The sequence below is a fragment of the Cebus imitator genome, unplaced genomic scaffold, assembly GCF_001604975.1.
Source record: "Cebus imitator isolate Cc_AM_T3 unplaced genomic scaffold, Cebus_imitator-1.0 Scaffold618, whole genome shotgun sequence".
Lineage (NCBI taxonomy): Eukaryota > Metazoa > Chordata > Mammalia > Primates > Cebidae > Cebus > Cebus imitator.
The window spans coordinates 320025-336438 of record NW_016107933.1 but is presented as its reverse complement, the minus strand read 5'-3'; positions in this window follow the sequence as shown (position 1 = coordinate 336438).

The following is a 16414-nucleotide window of genomic DNA, read 5'->3' as shown; positions in this document are numbered from 1 at the left end:
TATATCCTCGATGAAATATCAGAACTTTGAAGATAAACAGAAACCCCTAAAAGTGACCAGAAAAGATGGAATAAAAGGTTGCCATATGTTATTTGCTACAAGTAATAGAAGATGAAACTGTTCAAATTGGCTGAAATGAATAAGGCATAGCAAGAAATCACTGGAGCCAACTCCAGCTACAGAAGAATCAGTGGTTCTGTGATGTCATCAAAAACCAGGTTTTGGCCGGGCACGGTGGCTCACGCCTGTCATCCCAGCACTTTGGGAGGCCAAGGAGGGCAGATCACCTGAGGTCAGGAGTTTGAGACCAGCCTGGCCAACATGGTGAAACCCCACCTCTACTAAAAATATGAAAATTGGCCGGGCGCGGTGGCTCAAGCCTGTAATCCCAGCACTTTGGGAGGCCGAGGCGGGTGGATCACGAGGTCAAGAGATCGAGACCATCCTGGTCACCATGGTGAAACCCCGTCTCTACTAAAGATACAAAACATTAGCTGGGCATGATGGTGCGTGCCTGTAATCCCAGCGACTCAGGAGGCTGGGGCAGGAGAATTGCCTGAACCCGGGAGGCGGAGGTTGCGGTGAGCCGAGATCGCGCCATTGCACTCCAGCCTGGGTAACAAGAGCGAAACTCCGTCTCAAAAAAAAAAAAAAAAATACTATTTTTTTTGAGACAGAATCTCACTCTGTCACCCAGGCTGGAGTGCAGGGGCTTAATCTTGGCTCATTGCAACCTCCGCCTCCCGAGTTAAAGCAATTCTCCTGCCTCAGCCTCCCGAGTAGCTGGGATTATAGGCACATGCCACCACACCTGGCTAATTTTTGTATTTTTAGTAGAGATGAGGTTTCACCATGTTGGCCAGGCTGGTCTCAATTTCCTGACCTCATGATCCGCCCACCTCAGCCTCCCAAAGTGCTGGATTACAGGCGTGAGCCACCTCGCCTGGCCAAAAATATTATATTGATAAATTCAAATGTATATACATATTACAGGATAAAGAAAATAAACAAGTACATTAATGTCAATAGCCAAGATTTTCAGAGTAAGCAAGAAGAAACACAAAGAAAATTTATTCAAAGTTAAGTGAAAAGCCTATTGTTTAATATTTGAATTGAAAATATCAACAATCGATTTTTGGCTATTTCTAAAAAAAAAAAAAAGTCCCTGTTCCTATTCACTTCGAAGCCTGGAAGGAATGACAATCCAATAGTAATTAGCTACGAAATGATGGTCTCTAGATTAGCATTTAACACAAAAGGTTTATGATAATCCAAGGAGGGAAGGCCCAAATTAGGTATGGTGGCTGAAAGCAGGAAAGCTATCATAAGGGTCATGTCAAAAGGGCACAGGAACCAAGTTGAAGGGATTCTGTTGAACAAAGATGGAAGAATTGATCACCAAAAAGAATAATAGCTACCTTGGATTAAAATGTATCAAATGCCATAAAATCTGTTTACTATTGGTGACCAAGATAGAATAAAAGAGACTGGAATCACTGTTCCACCTTATACAAACACTGCCAACACCACCAAGAGACAACATGTAACATGAGACATCAGGCAATAAAGGACAGTAGTTCCAGAGATCAAACAAGGTGAGCCCTAGAACGGTCCCATCTTACTGTTTTGACAGAGTCTTCAGAAAAGTCACTTGAAAATACAACATCTATTCCCAATAAAATCTGTCACCAAGCTAGAAATACAAAACAACTTGTCTACAAAATCCTACACTAACACTGTAATTTTTTATTTTTTTGAGACAGTCTCGCACTGTCATCCAGGCTGGAGTGTGGTAATGCAATCTTGGTTCACTGCAACCACCGCCTCCTGGGTTCAAGCAAGTCTCCTGCCTCAGCCTCCCAAGTAGCTGGGACTACAGGCACACACCACCATGTTTCACTACTTTTTGTATTCTTAGTAGAGATGGGGTTTCATCATGTTGGCCAGGCTGGTCTCAAAACACCTGACCTCAGGTGATCTGCCAGCCTCGACCTCCCAAAGTGTTGGGATTATAGGTGTGAGCCACTGGGCCTGGCCGAATTTGTCTTTTGTCTGTCTAATTTGCTGGATCCCAGCTGGAGAACCCAGGAGGGCAGAGGGAAAAAGTTCTCTTTCCTTTCAGTGTGAAATGCACTGGATGAATGTAAGATGTTCATAATGTGAGTGTGGGTTATAAGGTGACTGTACTCTTTTTGTAACTTTTCTATAAATTGGGAACTATTCTAAAATCCCATTTTTATTAAAAATGATGGCTGGGCATGGTGGCTCATGCCATCATTTTTAATAAAAGTAATCCCAACACTTTGTGAAGCCGAGGCAGGTGGATCACGAGGTCAGGAGACCAAGACCAGGCTGGCCAACATGGTGAAACCCCCTCTCTACTAAAATATGAAAAATTAGCAGAGTATGGTGACATGCACCTAAAGTCCCAGCTACTCAGGAGGCTGAGGCAGGGGAATCACTTGAACCTGGGAGGCCAAAGTTGCAGTGAGCTGAGATCACGCCACTGCACTCCAGTTTGGGTGACAGAGCAAGACTGCATCTCAAAAAAATAAATAAATAAAATAAAAATAAAAATGAGATCTGGCACAATGTGAGGAGTTACTGTAATTTTAAACAAATAAGCATAATGTGTATATGAATATTTTATACTATAATTAGCATTTCTTTGATTTATAAAACATCTCATATGCTTATTTTCATCTATTTTCTTTTAATTATTAATTCTTTCTTTTCCCAATTATGTATTGAGACTATAGGGAAAAAAAATGAGAAAAACTTTAATATGGACTAAAGAATTTACTGGATATCCAGTCTGGAATGCCCTTAGGGATTACCTCGACCTTTTGTCTTTAAATTATTTTACAATCCTGGAAGTTGTTGAAAACTTCTAATAATACAAACTGTTCTTCTTTATAGATATGCAGATTGATTGTGTCTGGTAGAATGCAATTGCCACTTCTCTACAAATGTATTCTTTTGTTAAGATGCTGTATAAATTCTTGTTGCCCTATGAATAGAAACTTTGTACATCTATTTGTAAATTCATTTCAGCTTATATATGTGTGGTTCTTTGAGCTTTCCTTTGAACTGATTTTAAAAATCTTACTGGTTCCCTCATTAGTTAGATAAAAATCTTGTCATTTGTCCATTTTNATAATATTACCTTTTTTCTTTATTCTATAACAAGGACTTAGTGTTTTCTTTCGATATTTGTATCTTTTTGTTACAAATATTGTACTAGTCTTAATTTTTCGTGCAGTCTTTCATGACATTCTAGTATTTAAATGCCTTTGTAATTCATCCATAACAATATCTTGTGTCATTTATGCAGTTGAGGAAAGCACAGAAAAAGAACTTGCCCATCCAGAGACCAGCTCTGTCTGACATTTTATTCTAGTTATACTTCCCTGTAAATTATCTGTATCAAAGAAATGCATGCACATAGTATATATGCCAATTGGTAGGGGAAAGTCCCATTATCAAACAAACAGTAGGCCCCGTACCACTCCTCCCGAAGAGGATACCACAGCTAGAAGATACCTCTTTCAAGCTTATTCATTTCTTCTGGAATTTACATCCCTATTTCCAAATTTAAAAACAGCAACAATTATGCTGCCTTTTTTCTGCTTACAGGTATTAAATATTGATCATGTTTACTCTGCAGTTTATTATTTTTAAATTAGGAAACATTTGATGCAGTGCTTGAGAACTATAAATCAGTTTCTTTTTTGCTGATGGAAAAAGTACAAGTAACTGCTTAGAGGCTTGTTGTGAGGATTAACTGAGGTATAAAACATAAAAATGATAGAGGCAGAAGGCAGAGAGGGGCAGGTCCCCAGCAAAACCAGTCCTGGGTAAATTCTCAGACCAGATTGAGAATCCCCCTTCCCGTTTGACACGCATTCCTGTGATTCATCCCAATCCTTCACCTGTTTTACATATACCTACCCTTTCCTAATTGGTGTTCCACACTATCATGCCCACCTTTGAATGGTACCTTTACTTTAACCTTTTTTTGCATTCTCACAAACCAAGCAGTATGCACTCCCTATTCTGAGCCCATAAAAAGCCCTGGACTCAGCCATATGGGGAGCACTCCTGCTGTCAGGTAGGGGGACCACCTCCATGTTCCCTCCCTGCTAAAAGCTGTTTCAGCCCTCAGTAAAACTCCCTGCCTGACTCCCTCTTCAAGTGTCTATGTGCTTAATTCTTCCTGCTTGTGAGACAAAAACCTGAACTTAGCTAAGCTATGGAGCAAAAATCCTGCATTAAAAGCACATCGAACAGTGGTAAATAACAAATACTATGTATCTACTAGACATTATCATCTTATTATTATTTTCATTATTACTTACTAGTGTCTCCATTTCCCACCACCACCAGTGGTAACCATCCTCCTGGATTTTTCTTATTCCATTGCTTCTTAAAAAATAAAATTTCCAAGTGTGTATCCATAAAATATCCAATTTTCTCCAGCTTGCTGTTTTGCTCATCATTGTTTTTGTAAGATTCAACTATTTTGAAATGTCACTGAAATTCTTAACTGTGATTGTTCTTTAATATACATTGTGCAACTTTATAATAATTTATTTATTCATTATTCTGTCAGTGGTCATTATGAGTTGTTTCCACAAACAATGCTCATTGAATCCAGGTGTCCATAAAATGAGAAATTTTGGTGGGGAGTGGTATTTGCAGAAGTGGAATTGCAGGGCTTTGGGTATATGCATTGTGAACCCCAAATATCTGAGACAGGTCTCCATTAATTTAGAAAGTTCATTTTGCCAAATTTGAGATGTGTACCTGTGACACAGCCTCAGGAGGTTCTGACAACATGTGTCCAAGGTGGTCAGGGCACAGCTTGGTTTTATACATTTTAGGGATACATGAGACATCAATCAGTATATGTAAGACATCAATCAATATATGTAGGATATCAATCAATTCATGTAAGATGTACAATGGTTCATTAAGAAAGATGGGACAACTCAAGCAGGGACAGATTTTCCAAGTTACAGGTAGGTGAGAGACAAATGGTTGCATTCTTCTCAGTTTCTTTTTTTTTCCTTTTTTTTTTTTTTTTGAGGTGAAGCCTCACTTTGTTGCCCAGGCTGGAGTGCAGTGTCACGATCTTGGCTCATGGCAACCTCTGCCTCCTGGGTTCAAGCGATTCTCTTGCCTCAGCCTCCCAAGTAGCTGGGATTACAGGTGCCTGCCAGCACACCCAGCTAATTTTTGTATTTTTAATACAGATGAGGTTTCATCATGTCAGCCAGGCTGGTCTTGAACTCCTGACCTCAAGTTGTCTGCCCACCTCAGCCTCCCAAAGTGCTGGGATTACAGGCATGAGCCACCTTGCAGGGCTGCATTCTTTTCAGTTTCTGATTAGCCTTTCCAAAGGAAGCAATCAGATATGCATTTATCTCAGTGAACGGAGGGATAACTTTGAATAGAATGGGACACGGATTTGCCCTAAGCAGTTCCCAGCTTGACTTTTCCCTTTAACTGAGTGATTTGGGGGCCACAAGATTTATTTTCCTTTCACAGTATCTTCAGCTTTATAATATAATGCCAAATTATGAAGTGATTAAACCAATTTACAGTAAAAATGTTTTATGAGAGTTTCTTGAAATTCAATCAGGTGGGATAAAAAAATGAAATGGTAACTTATTGATGTTTCAATTTTAATTTTATTGATTCTTAAGGAAGTTGAACTTCTTGTTTGTTTACTGTCAGTCTGAGTTTCTTCTTTTGTGAAATGCCCTCAAGTGTTCTGACAATGTTTCCATAGGTTGTTTTTGTCTTTTCATTGATTCATGTCTTATACCTATTATGCCTGTTGATTCTTTGTCAATTAACTGCATTGCAAATGTCTTCTAGCAGTTTGTGGCAACAATATTCATTCCCTTTATGATGTATTTTGGTGAACAAAAGTTTGCAGTTTTATAGACAATTTAAGAATTCCTTTCCTTTGGGGCTAGAATGTTTAGTGTTTTTTAACCATATTTAATAATCACTATATTTAGTTCAAAGAACATAGTCTTATACATTAAAAAAAAATTTTAACTTTATTCTAATATTTGTCTTTATCCATCTAGAATTAATTCTATATATGGTGTGAGGTAGGGATCCAGTTTCATTCTTTTTCATTATAGTTACCTAATTTACTCAAAATCTTTTATTGATAATTTGTCCTTTTCCTTATAAATTGGAAAGTCAGTTTTCCATATATATAGATTTCCATTAATAAATTTTCCATATACATGTGTAACTTATTTTAAGGATTCTCTATTCTATAAAGTCCATCTATATGCCTAAATCTGCACCATTTTTATTGCTTATAAATTAATATAGTTTTGTGATACATTATCTTGTTTTATCCTTGAAGAGGCACCTGATTATCTTTAGTCCTTTGATTTTCAACATATATTTTACAAACAGCATGTTTCCATGTGAACATCTGAATACCTTTGGGATATAGTTTGGGATTACATTAATCTGTAGATCAATTTGAAAAGCACCAGAATTTTTACATTATTGAGTCTTGCTATCCATAGACATTTTAACCACCCAATTTATCTAGTTCTTCCTTAAGTCTTTAAATAAAGTGTCTTAAGAGTCTCCTTGAAGATTTTTGCCCATCTTTGTTTAGATAATTCCTATTTATTCTATATATTTTTGTAGCTTTTATAAGTGGAATCTTTTTTAAAGTTACATTTTCTAACTTTTTGTGCCTGGTATATAAAATGCAAATTATTTTAGAATTGCTCTTATATTTATATATTATTTTCTATGTAGTTATCATGGTTAATTTTATGTGTCAACTTGACTGGTCTGTGGGGTACATTTGGCCAGTCAGTATCCTGAGTGTGTCTGTGAGGGCATTTATGAATGAGCTAACATTTGAATCAGTGGACTGTGTGAAGCAGATTGTTTTAATGCAGTGTAAGTGGGTCTTATCCAATCAATTGAAGCTCTGAACAGAATACAAAAGGTGATATTTTCCCAAGTAAGAGAGAACTCCTCTTGCCTTGACTGCCTTGAGCTGGGACATCAGTTTTTTCTGGCTTTGGACTCAAACTGAAACATCAGCTTTGCCTGGGTCTCAAGGCTACTGGCTGGACTGGAACTTACACTATAGGCTCTCCTGATTCTCAGCTCCTTGTACTCAGACTGGAACTACACCATGGATCTCCTGGGTCTCCAACTTGCCAACGGTAGATCTTGGAACCTTTCATCCTCCATAACTTCGTGAGCCAATTCCTTCTAATAAATCTATATATCTGTCTATATGATAAATAAATAACTCTATATACTTATGTAACTCTGTATGTTACATTTATCTATCTAATCTATCTATGTGTCATCTATCTACCTATCTATCTATCTGTTCTCTGTCGTCTCTGGAGAACACTGACATAGTAAGCAATCATATAATCTGCAAATGATGAAAGCTGTGTATTTTCCAAATCAATCATTATACTTCGTTTTTTCTTGCACTGACTAGTGCCCCCTAGAGGGAATGATAATTGAAATTATTGTCTTGCTCTGATTTTAAAGCAAGTAGATACTTCAAATAATTCATCATGGAATGCAATATTTTCTGTAGGCTTTTAGTAGATAACTTCATCATATTAAAGAAGATCCTTAGATTATGGAACACTTAAAATTATGAATGAATATTAGATGTTATCAAATGCTTTTTCTGCATCCATTTAGATGATCATGTTTTTCCTTTAATCTGTTAATGCAGTGAATTACATTAATAGATTTCCTAAGTCATTAATCTGCTAAAGTGCATTTCTGGGACAAACCAGACTTGGTTATGACATTTATGTATTTCAGTTTGCAACTATTGGACTAGGATTTTTGTATCTATATTCCTTAGTTTGGCCTGTAAATTTTATTTCTTGTACTAAGTATTAGCCTCATGAAGGGCATTGTCAAATATTTTCTTTTTTTCTATTCTGAAATTGTTTGGTGAAAAAACATATTTTGTTCCAGTGCATTTCTGTACTGTGGATTAGTTTGATGGTATGTGGAAAGTGTCTTGGTTTGTGTGGGATTTTCTCCCAGCACATTAATATTTTACACTCAAGGTAAGAGGATCTGAATTCAGGCAAAACAAAACAGCTGAGGGAGTATAACTTGAGAATATGAGGCTGTGCCTGTTGTGGCTTTGACTCAGTCTCTCTCAGCTTAGTGGGGCCTCTTGTTCTCTCACAAACACTTCTGTTTGGTCTTTATAACTCAGTGGCATCAATCTTTCATCATATCCTTTCTCTCCAATATACTTTCATCTTTCTTAAAAGGTCAAGTTCTCAGTTTAATATAGTATGTATGTACAGATATGCACATATGTATGTGTGTTTGTAACAATTTATCATGCCCTTTTAACTTTGCTGTTATTTTTCATTAGGATTGTGGTTTTCATTAGTGTTCTGGTTCCAAACCTCCTTATGATTTGAATGATCTGTTACAATCCTATTATTCCAATACCTCTGTTAATTTTTTGTCTGCAGTACAACACAATAATTTTCAGAAATACCTATACTGTAGTCTAGCAGAAACACCTTATTCATTCCTTGATTGTTTTGTGGCATTCCTTGATTGCTTTGTGGCATTTGTCTGCACCTGGATCTTCACTTGCTGTCCCCTCTGCCCAAATATTTTCTACCATAAAGGCCTTTTATATACCAAACTTGGTATCCACATGCAAAAGGATGAAGTTGGACCCCTACCTCACACCATATACAAATATTAACTCCACATGGAGCAAAGACCTAAATATGAGAGCTAAAGCAATAGAAAACTATATAGATGGTGGTTGCCCAACACTGTGAATGCCCTGTGATTATAGAATGGAAAACTACAACAACCAGTTAGACAGGACTACTCATGGCCAAGCCCCTTTAGGAATAAAAGTTGGGGTAGCCCCATCAGGTTAAGATCCACAACCAGCTGAGGTGTTTGCTGAGGGCAAAAGTAATATGGAATGGGTAGTGGAAGACTGGTCATGACTACATGACCAGTGATAGAAATGAGGACTGTACTTATGAGTATTTTTCCTTGTTTGGTTATGAATATGTTTTGGTAATACTTCTTCCCTCACTTATCCCTCATTATGTAATGTACAATGTGTTGACTTTATGTCATAGTATTTGTTAAATTTACATCATAGTATTTAAGTTATGAGATATCAAGGAGAAGAGCAAACATCACCTAAACACTTTGCATCTTCTTCTGAGGAAAGGGTTAATGCACTTTCAATTGTATGCAGGGGTTTATCATGTTAGGAAGAAGTATGACCTTGTTGTTGTCTTGGTTTGGAGATTAAGTATAGTTTAAGCAGATACATATGCATACCAGGTTGACAAGTGGTAGACTTCTGATGGTTAATTCTATGTGTGAACTTGTCTAGCCCACAATACTGATATTTAGTTAAATATTATTTTAGATGTGTCTGTGAGAGTGTTTTTGGATATTTACATATAGAACAGTGGACTTTGAGTAAAGCAGATTGCCTTCCATAATATGGGTGGGCGTCATCCAATCAGCTGAAGGCCTGAATAGAGAAAAAAGCACACCTCACCAGAGCAAGAAGAAATTCTGCCAACAGATGGCCTTCAGATTTGAACTGCAACACTGACTCTTCTTGGGGCTCCAGTCCGCAAGCCCACCCTGCAGATTTTAGACTCTCTCTCTCTCTCTCTCTCTCTCTCTCTCTCATTCTCTGTCTGTGTATGTGTGTGTGTATAAGAGTTCTGTATAAATTTTAAATGTTAGACCCTTATCAGATGTGTAGAATGTATTGAATGTTTAAAAATATTTTCTACTGTTCTTGGTTTCCTTTTTTTAGTTTCTTGATAGTTTTCTTTGATGGCCACAGTTTTAAATTTTGTTTTTAATTTACTTTGTTTAATTAAAAGTTTCCAATTTATTATTTCTTTGAGTGTTTGTGCTTTTTATACCATATCTAAGCAATTGTTGCCTAATCCAAGAGCATAATGATTTACCTCTATATTTTATTCTAAGAGTTTTATGATTTTAAATCTTACATTGAGGTCTTTGAACCATTTTGATTAAATTTTGTGTATGATGTGAGAAAAGAGTCCAGAGTCATATTTTTGCATGTATATCCAGTTATCCCAGCACCGTTTGTTAAAACCATTTTTTTCCACATTAAATGGTTTCACTACCCTTGTCAAAAATCAGTTGACCATAGGTTTTGATTCCTTCCTTGAATATCTGCTGACTGAAAATGTGTTAGAGTACATTTTTGGACTTCTAATTTTATTCCCTTAATCTAGATATCCTTATGCCCATACCACACTGTTCTGGTCATGGCCTCTTGCAGTTACATATATATGTAAGCATTGGCTTTGCCATTTCTGAAAAATATTAAATCTTTCTAGCCATGAATACAGGGTTTTTAAAATTTATTTTAAGTTTTCTTTTATTTCAGCCTTATTTTACACTTATTAGTGCCCAAGTCTCTCACTTTATTGGTGAAATTTATTGCTAGATATTTTATTCTTTTGAATATTGTTGTGAAAGGTGTTTGATTTTAACTTACTTTCATGTTGATTCCATATACTGTAAATTTGATGAATTAATTTGTTAGCTATAGTAAGTTTTTTTGTACATTCTTTGTGATTTTCCAAATAAAGGTTCATGTCATCTCTGAATAGAGAGTTTTCTTCTTTTCCAGTATATATGTCTTTTATTTCTTTTTCTTGCCTAATTGCTCTGGCTAGAACTTCTGGTACAATATTGAATGCCAGTGGTGAAGGTGGGCATTCTTGTGTTGCTCCTGATTTTAGGGGGAAAGCTTTTCATCTTTTACCATTGAGTATGTTAGCCATGGGTTTTTCATACATTTCCTTTACTGTCTTGAATGAGTCACTTTTTTATTCTTAGTTTTCTGAGTGTTTTTATTCTAAAAGTATGTTCAATTTTTAAAAATGCTTTTCCTGCATTGATTGAGATGCTCGTGTGGCTTTTTTTCCTTCATTCTATTAATGTGGTGAGTTATAGTGATTGATTTTCATATGTTGAACCACTTTTGCATTTCTGAGATTAATCCCACATGCTCATGGTACATAATTTTTTTATATGCTGCTGGATTCAGTTTTCTAGTATTTTGCGGAAGATTTTTTTGTATTCTTAATTCAGAAGTGATACTGGTCTGTGGTTTACTTCCACATCTTTGTCTGGTTTAGTACCAGGTTAATGCTGGTGTCATATATAGAATGGTTGAGGAAGTGTTCTCTCCTTTTTGTTGTTGTTCTGGTTTTTTTTTTTTTTTTTTTTTTTTTTTTTTTTTTTTTTTTTTTTTTTTTTTTTTTTTTTTTTTTTTTAGAGTTTGAGAAGGATGGATGTTAATTCTTCTTTAACTGTCTGCTAGAACTTATCCAGTGAAACATAGATTTTTCCTTGTTGGGAGTTTTTTGTTTACTGATAACAATATAGGTCTGTTAAGATTTTCTATTTCTTCTTGAATCAGTTTTGGTAGGTTGTGTGTTCCCAGGAATTTGTTCATTTCATCCAGATTATCTAATTTGTTAGCATACAAATGTTTGTAGTATTCTCTTATAGCTTTTTAAAATTTCTCTAAGGTTGGTAATAATGTCCCCACTTTTATTTCTAACTTTTAGCACTGGGTGAGCACTGAGTTAGGTAAAATAAAGACATACCTTTCAAGTAGGGTCGCCCAGGGAACACTCACATACATCTGACAGTGACAACTTTGCAGCTTTATGTTTCATGGGAGTCTCTTATAAGCAACATTAAACTAGATTTTGTTTCACAAAAACTTGAAATTTTTGTCTCTTAACTGAAACATTAAGCAGAATTACATTTATTTGAGTCATTAATATACTTCAATTTAGTTCTGACATCTTACATTTTGCTTTCTAATTGTCCTTTTTATGTTTTAAAATATTTAAATTGTGAAAAGTAACACATACATTTTTTAAAATGCAAGACCATAAATGTTCAGTGTAGCAGAAGAGTGTAAATAAAACACCCATATAATCCTTCACAATCCACAAGCACCCTCACAAGTCACCTCCCAGTCATGATCCTTCTTTGCATTTCTTTGTGCTTTTACTACTGAAGTGTGCATCTCTAAACACTATGATTTACTTTGCCCATTTATGGATGCTATGTAAAATGGAATTAAAGTATGTGTATTCAATTATATAGAAGATTAATCTGTGCTATTATGTATCACTTTGGCTCACTTCTTTTTTCTATATAATATTCCATTCCAGTGCATGGAATACCACAAGTTATTTATTCATTCTACGATGTACCTTTGATTTGTTCCATGTTTTAAATAAATAATGGTACCTTGAATGTTCTTATGCATATATCTGTGCATTCATTTCTCTAGGGAATATACCTACAAATATAATTGCTGAGACCTAGGGCATGTATATCTTCAACTTTAGTAAATAATTCAAGATTGTGTTCTTGAGAATTGTACCAATTTACCCTCCTGCTGGCAGTGTATGAAGGTTCCTATTCTTCATCACCCTTACCACAGGGAATTTTCAGTCTTTTCCATTTTAGCCTTTCTGCTGGATAGCTCATTGTGGTTTTAATCTACATTTCCCTAATTTTTAATGAGGCTGTTTTTTTTCATATTGTTATTGATATTTCGATACCCTTTTTTGTGAACTGACTGCTCAAATCTTTTGCCCATTTGTCTATGTGTAATTTGTGTTTTTATTATTGATTCATAGAAGTTCAGTCTGCATTCTGAAGATGAGCGCTTTGTTAATTATATGAGTTGTAAATATCTTCTACCACTTGGTGGCTTGCCTTTCCACTCTATGGTGTCTTTTTCTCTTGTTTTGTTTTCTAGAAAAATAGTGTTATAAACTCTTATAAACCTGTTATATAGCTTTGATCATTATCAACAGTTCATCCTTATCTTTATGCTGTCTGCAAGAGAGGTCTTAATTTTAGGGCTATGAAATTTATAGTTCCTTTCTTTTATGGTTAGTGTTTTTTGTATTCAGTTTAAGGTATCTTTCCCAAAGGTCATGAAATACTTTCACATACAATCTTTGACTTATTTTATTGCTTTGTGATTTGTGTCCCCACACAAATCTTATGTTGAATTGTGATCCTGAGGATCGGAGGTGGGGCTGGGTGGGAGGTGATTGGATCATGGGGGCAGACTTCCCCCTTGCTGTTCTCATGATAGTGAGTGAGCTCTCACTAGATCTGGTTATTTAAAAATGTGCAGCACTTCTCCCTTCTCTCTCTTCCTCTTGCTCTGGCCATGTGAAGACATGCCTACTTCTCCTTCCTCTTGGGCCATGATTGTAAGTTTCCTGAGGTCTCCCCAACCATGTTTCCTGTAGAGCGTGTGGAATTCTGAGTCAATTAAACCTTTTTTCTTCACAAATTACCTAATCTCAAGTAGTTATTTATAGCAGTGTGAGAACAGACTAATACAGTTTGCATTTCCCATTTAGGTAAATAATGCATCTGAATTGATTTTGGTGTGTGGAATGAGGTAGGGGTGTAGTTCCATTTATTTTCATAGGAGTACTAAATTTTCCCACTTCATTGATTGAAAAGACTGTCTTTTACCCACAACTCTGTAGTCTCACCATTCCCGGTCTCTTGCTCTTGCGCTGTCTCTCTCTCTCTCTCTCTCTCTCTCTCTCTCTCTCCCCCCTCTGTGTGTGTGTGTGTGTGTGTGTGTGTGTGTGTGTGTGTGTGTGTGTGTTGCTATGGCCTCCAGCGCCCCATCTCCGGCTTAGTGGTTGGGGTTGTGGAATGAGGTAGGGGTATAGATCCATTTATTTTCATAGGAGCACCCAATTTTCCCACTTCATTGATTGAAAAGACTTCCTTTTACCCACAACTCTGTAGCCTCACCATTACCAGTCTCTTGCATTCTCTCTCTTTTTCTCTCTTCTGTGTGTGTGTGTGTGTGTGTGTGTGTGTGTGTGTGTGTGTGTGTGTGTTGCTGTGGCCTCCAGCACTCCATCTCAGTGGCTGGGTCGTTGTGGATCCTGAGCTAAGCTGATGCTGATCATGAGAATCCTGGTCACACAACTGCCAACTGGCTTCCATCCCTCGCCGAGCCCACGAGGCTGACTCTGGCTATTGCCTGTGACAGTGTCTGTGCTACAGCGGCAGAGCTCAACAGTTATGACAGGGGGGCAAAGCCAAAAATATTTACCGTCTGGTTTTCTATTGCTGCTGTAACAAGTTATGACAAACTTAGTTCATTAAAATGATGCAAATTAATTCTCCCACAGTTCTGGAAGCCAGAAGTCTGAAACCAGTTTCACAGGGTAGAAATCAGGGTTTAAGCAGGACTGCTGCCCTCCTGAGGCTCCAGAGGAGTCCGCTTCCTTGCCTTTCCCAGGTTTCAGAGCTGCAATCCTTGGCCCTTTCTGCCTTCAAAGCCTACATTTAGCATCTTTGCATCACTCCCTGCTTCCATTTTCACAGCACCTTCTCTTACTCATAAGGGCCTGTGATTACATGGGGCCCACCTGACAATTCAGGATCTCAATTGTGACCTTAATCTGATCACATCTATAAAGTCCCCTTTGCCATATAAGGTAGGAGTCACAGGTTCGTGGACAGACAAGGGTATTATTCAGCCCACACATGGCTCTTTAGGAAAAACTTTTCTTGGCTGGGAATGCTAGCTTCTGCCTGTAATCCCAGCACTTTGGGAGGCTGAGGTGGAAGGACTGCTTGAGCCCAGGAGGTGGAAGCTGCAGTGAGTCATGATTGGGTCACAGCACCTTTGCCCTCCAGACTGAGTGACAGAGTGAAACCCTGTCTCAAAAAAACAAAAAAGGCCCGAAAAAGTTTTCTGAGCCAGGTTCTGCGTAGATGTTCACTGTATATCTGGGATGACTTCGAGATTTATTCTATGGCCTTGTTGCATAGTACTTTGATTTCTGTAATTTTGAAAAAAATTTATGTTCTGATTAAAGATTTTCTATTTAAAAAACAAAACAAAACAATATCACCTACTTAATTGGCTCCTTAAAAATGAAGTTTCTCAAATATATTTTATGCTTGAAATCCCTCATTGCCCTGTGGAAAGGCAGCTTAACACACGGCCTTTATAAACAAGTCTGTGGTGCATTTAAACATTTTTGTTTCAAAACGAAGGCAGTTCCTCTATTATCAAAACTCTGAGCGCAAATGTTGGTACTCATACTGAACTTCAAGCCAATGCCAATTACAAGCAATAAAAGTCATATGGACTGATATCCTGAAAACTGATGGATTTTAAAACCCAATACAGTGCATTCAATTCCTTTGGAAAGCTGTTTAGGCCTTTTACTTATGATGAGATTCAGATTTGATCAAATTACTTTATGGTTTTCCTTTTGAAAGTATTCCCTCTTCATTTAAATAATGTCCCAAACAGGCAAAACTGTTCCATGGGATATTTAGGAATAGACATTTACTTTATTATGCATTTCAAAGTAACCTACACTTGATGCATTTATTTTCTTTTTCTTTTCTTTTTTTTTTTTTTTTTTTTTTTTTTTTTTTTTTTTTTTTTTTTTTTTTTTTTGAGTTGGGGTCTTGTTCTGTACTTAGGCTGGAGTTCAGTGGTGTGATCTCGGCTCACTGCAACCTCTGCCTCCCAGGTTCAATTCTCCTGCCTCAGCCTCTCAAGTAGCTGAGACTATTGGCATGCACCACCACATCCGGCTAGTTCTGTATTTTTAGTAGAGGCGGGGTTTCACCATGTTGGTCAGGCTGGTCTCAAACTCCTGACCTCAAGTGATCCACCCAAGCCAGCCTCCCAAAGTGCTGGGATCACAGGCGTGAGCCATGTGCCCGGTCCACTAAATGCATTTCTATGTGCCACACTCATATAAGCTGTGAACCACCAGCATTTTGCACCAGCTATTTCCAACTGAACTTTGCATTTCAGTAGCTACAGTACTTTGCATTTGTCAGTCAGTTGAGAGGAACAGGCCCTGCTTCTTTGGGCTGCTCTGTGTGGTCAAAGGGTATACCAGGAGAAAGCCTTGGCTCAAGCAGGAGTGGAGCTGGCTAAGTTCATACCTAGTGCCTGCCCTGACCTCTGCTCACCTCAGAACCCCTGTGATAAGTTATCACTGTCTCAAGGCTAAGGCCTGGCAGCCTTGGGAGGGAATGCATTTGCAATGTCATTACGTGTGTTATAGGTAGAATTATGCCCCCTCAACAATGCTGAAAAACATTCATGTTAAAGTCCTAAGCTCCCCAGGACCTATATGGTTGTGTATACAGACAGCGTCTTTACAGAAGTAGTCAAGTTTAACAGAAGTCACTGGGGTACACCCTATTCCAATATGACTGGTGTCCTTATAAGAAGAGGAACTTTGGGGCCGGGCAAGGTGGCTCACGCCTGTAATCCCAATAT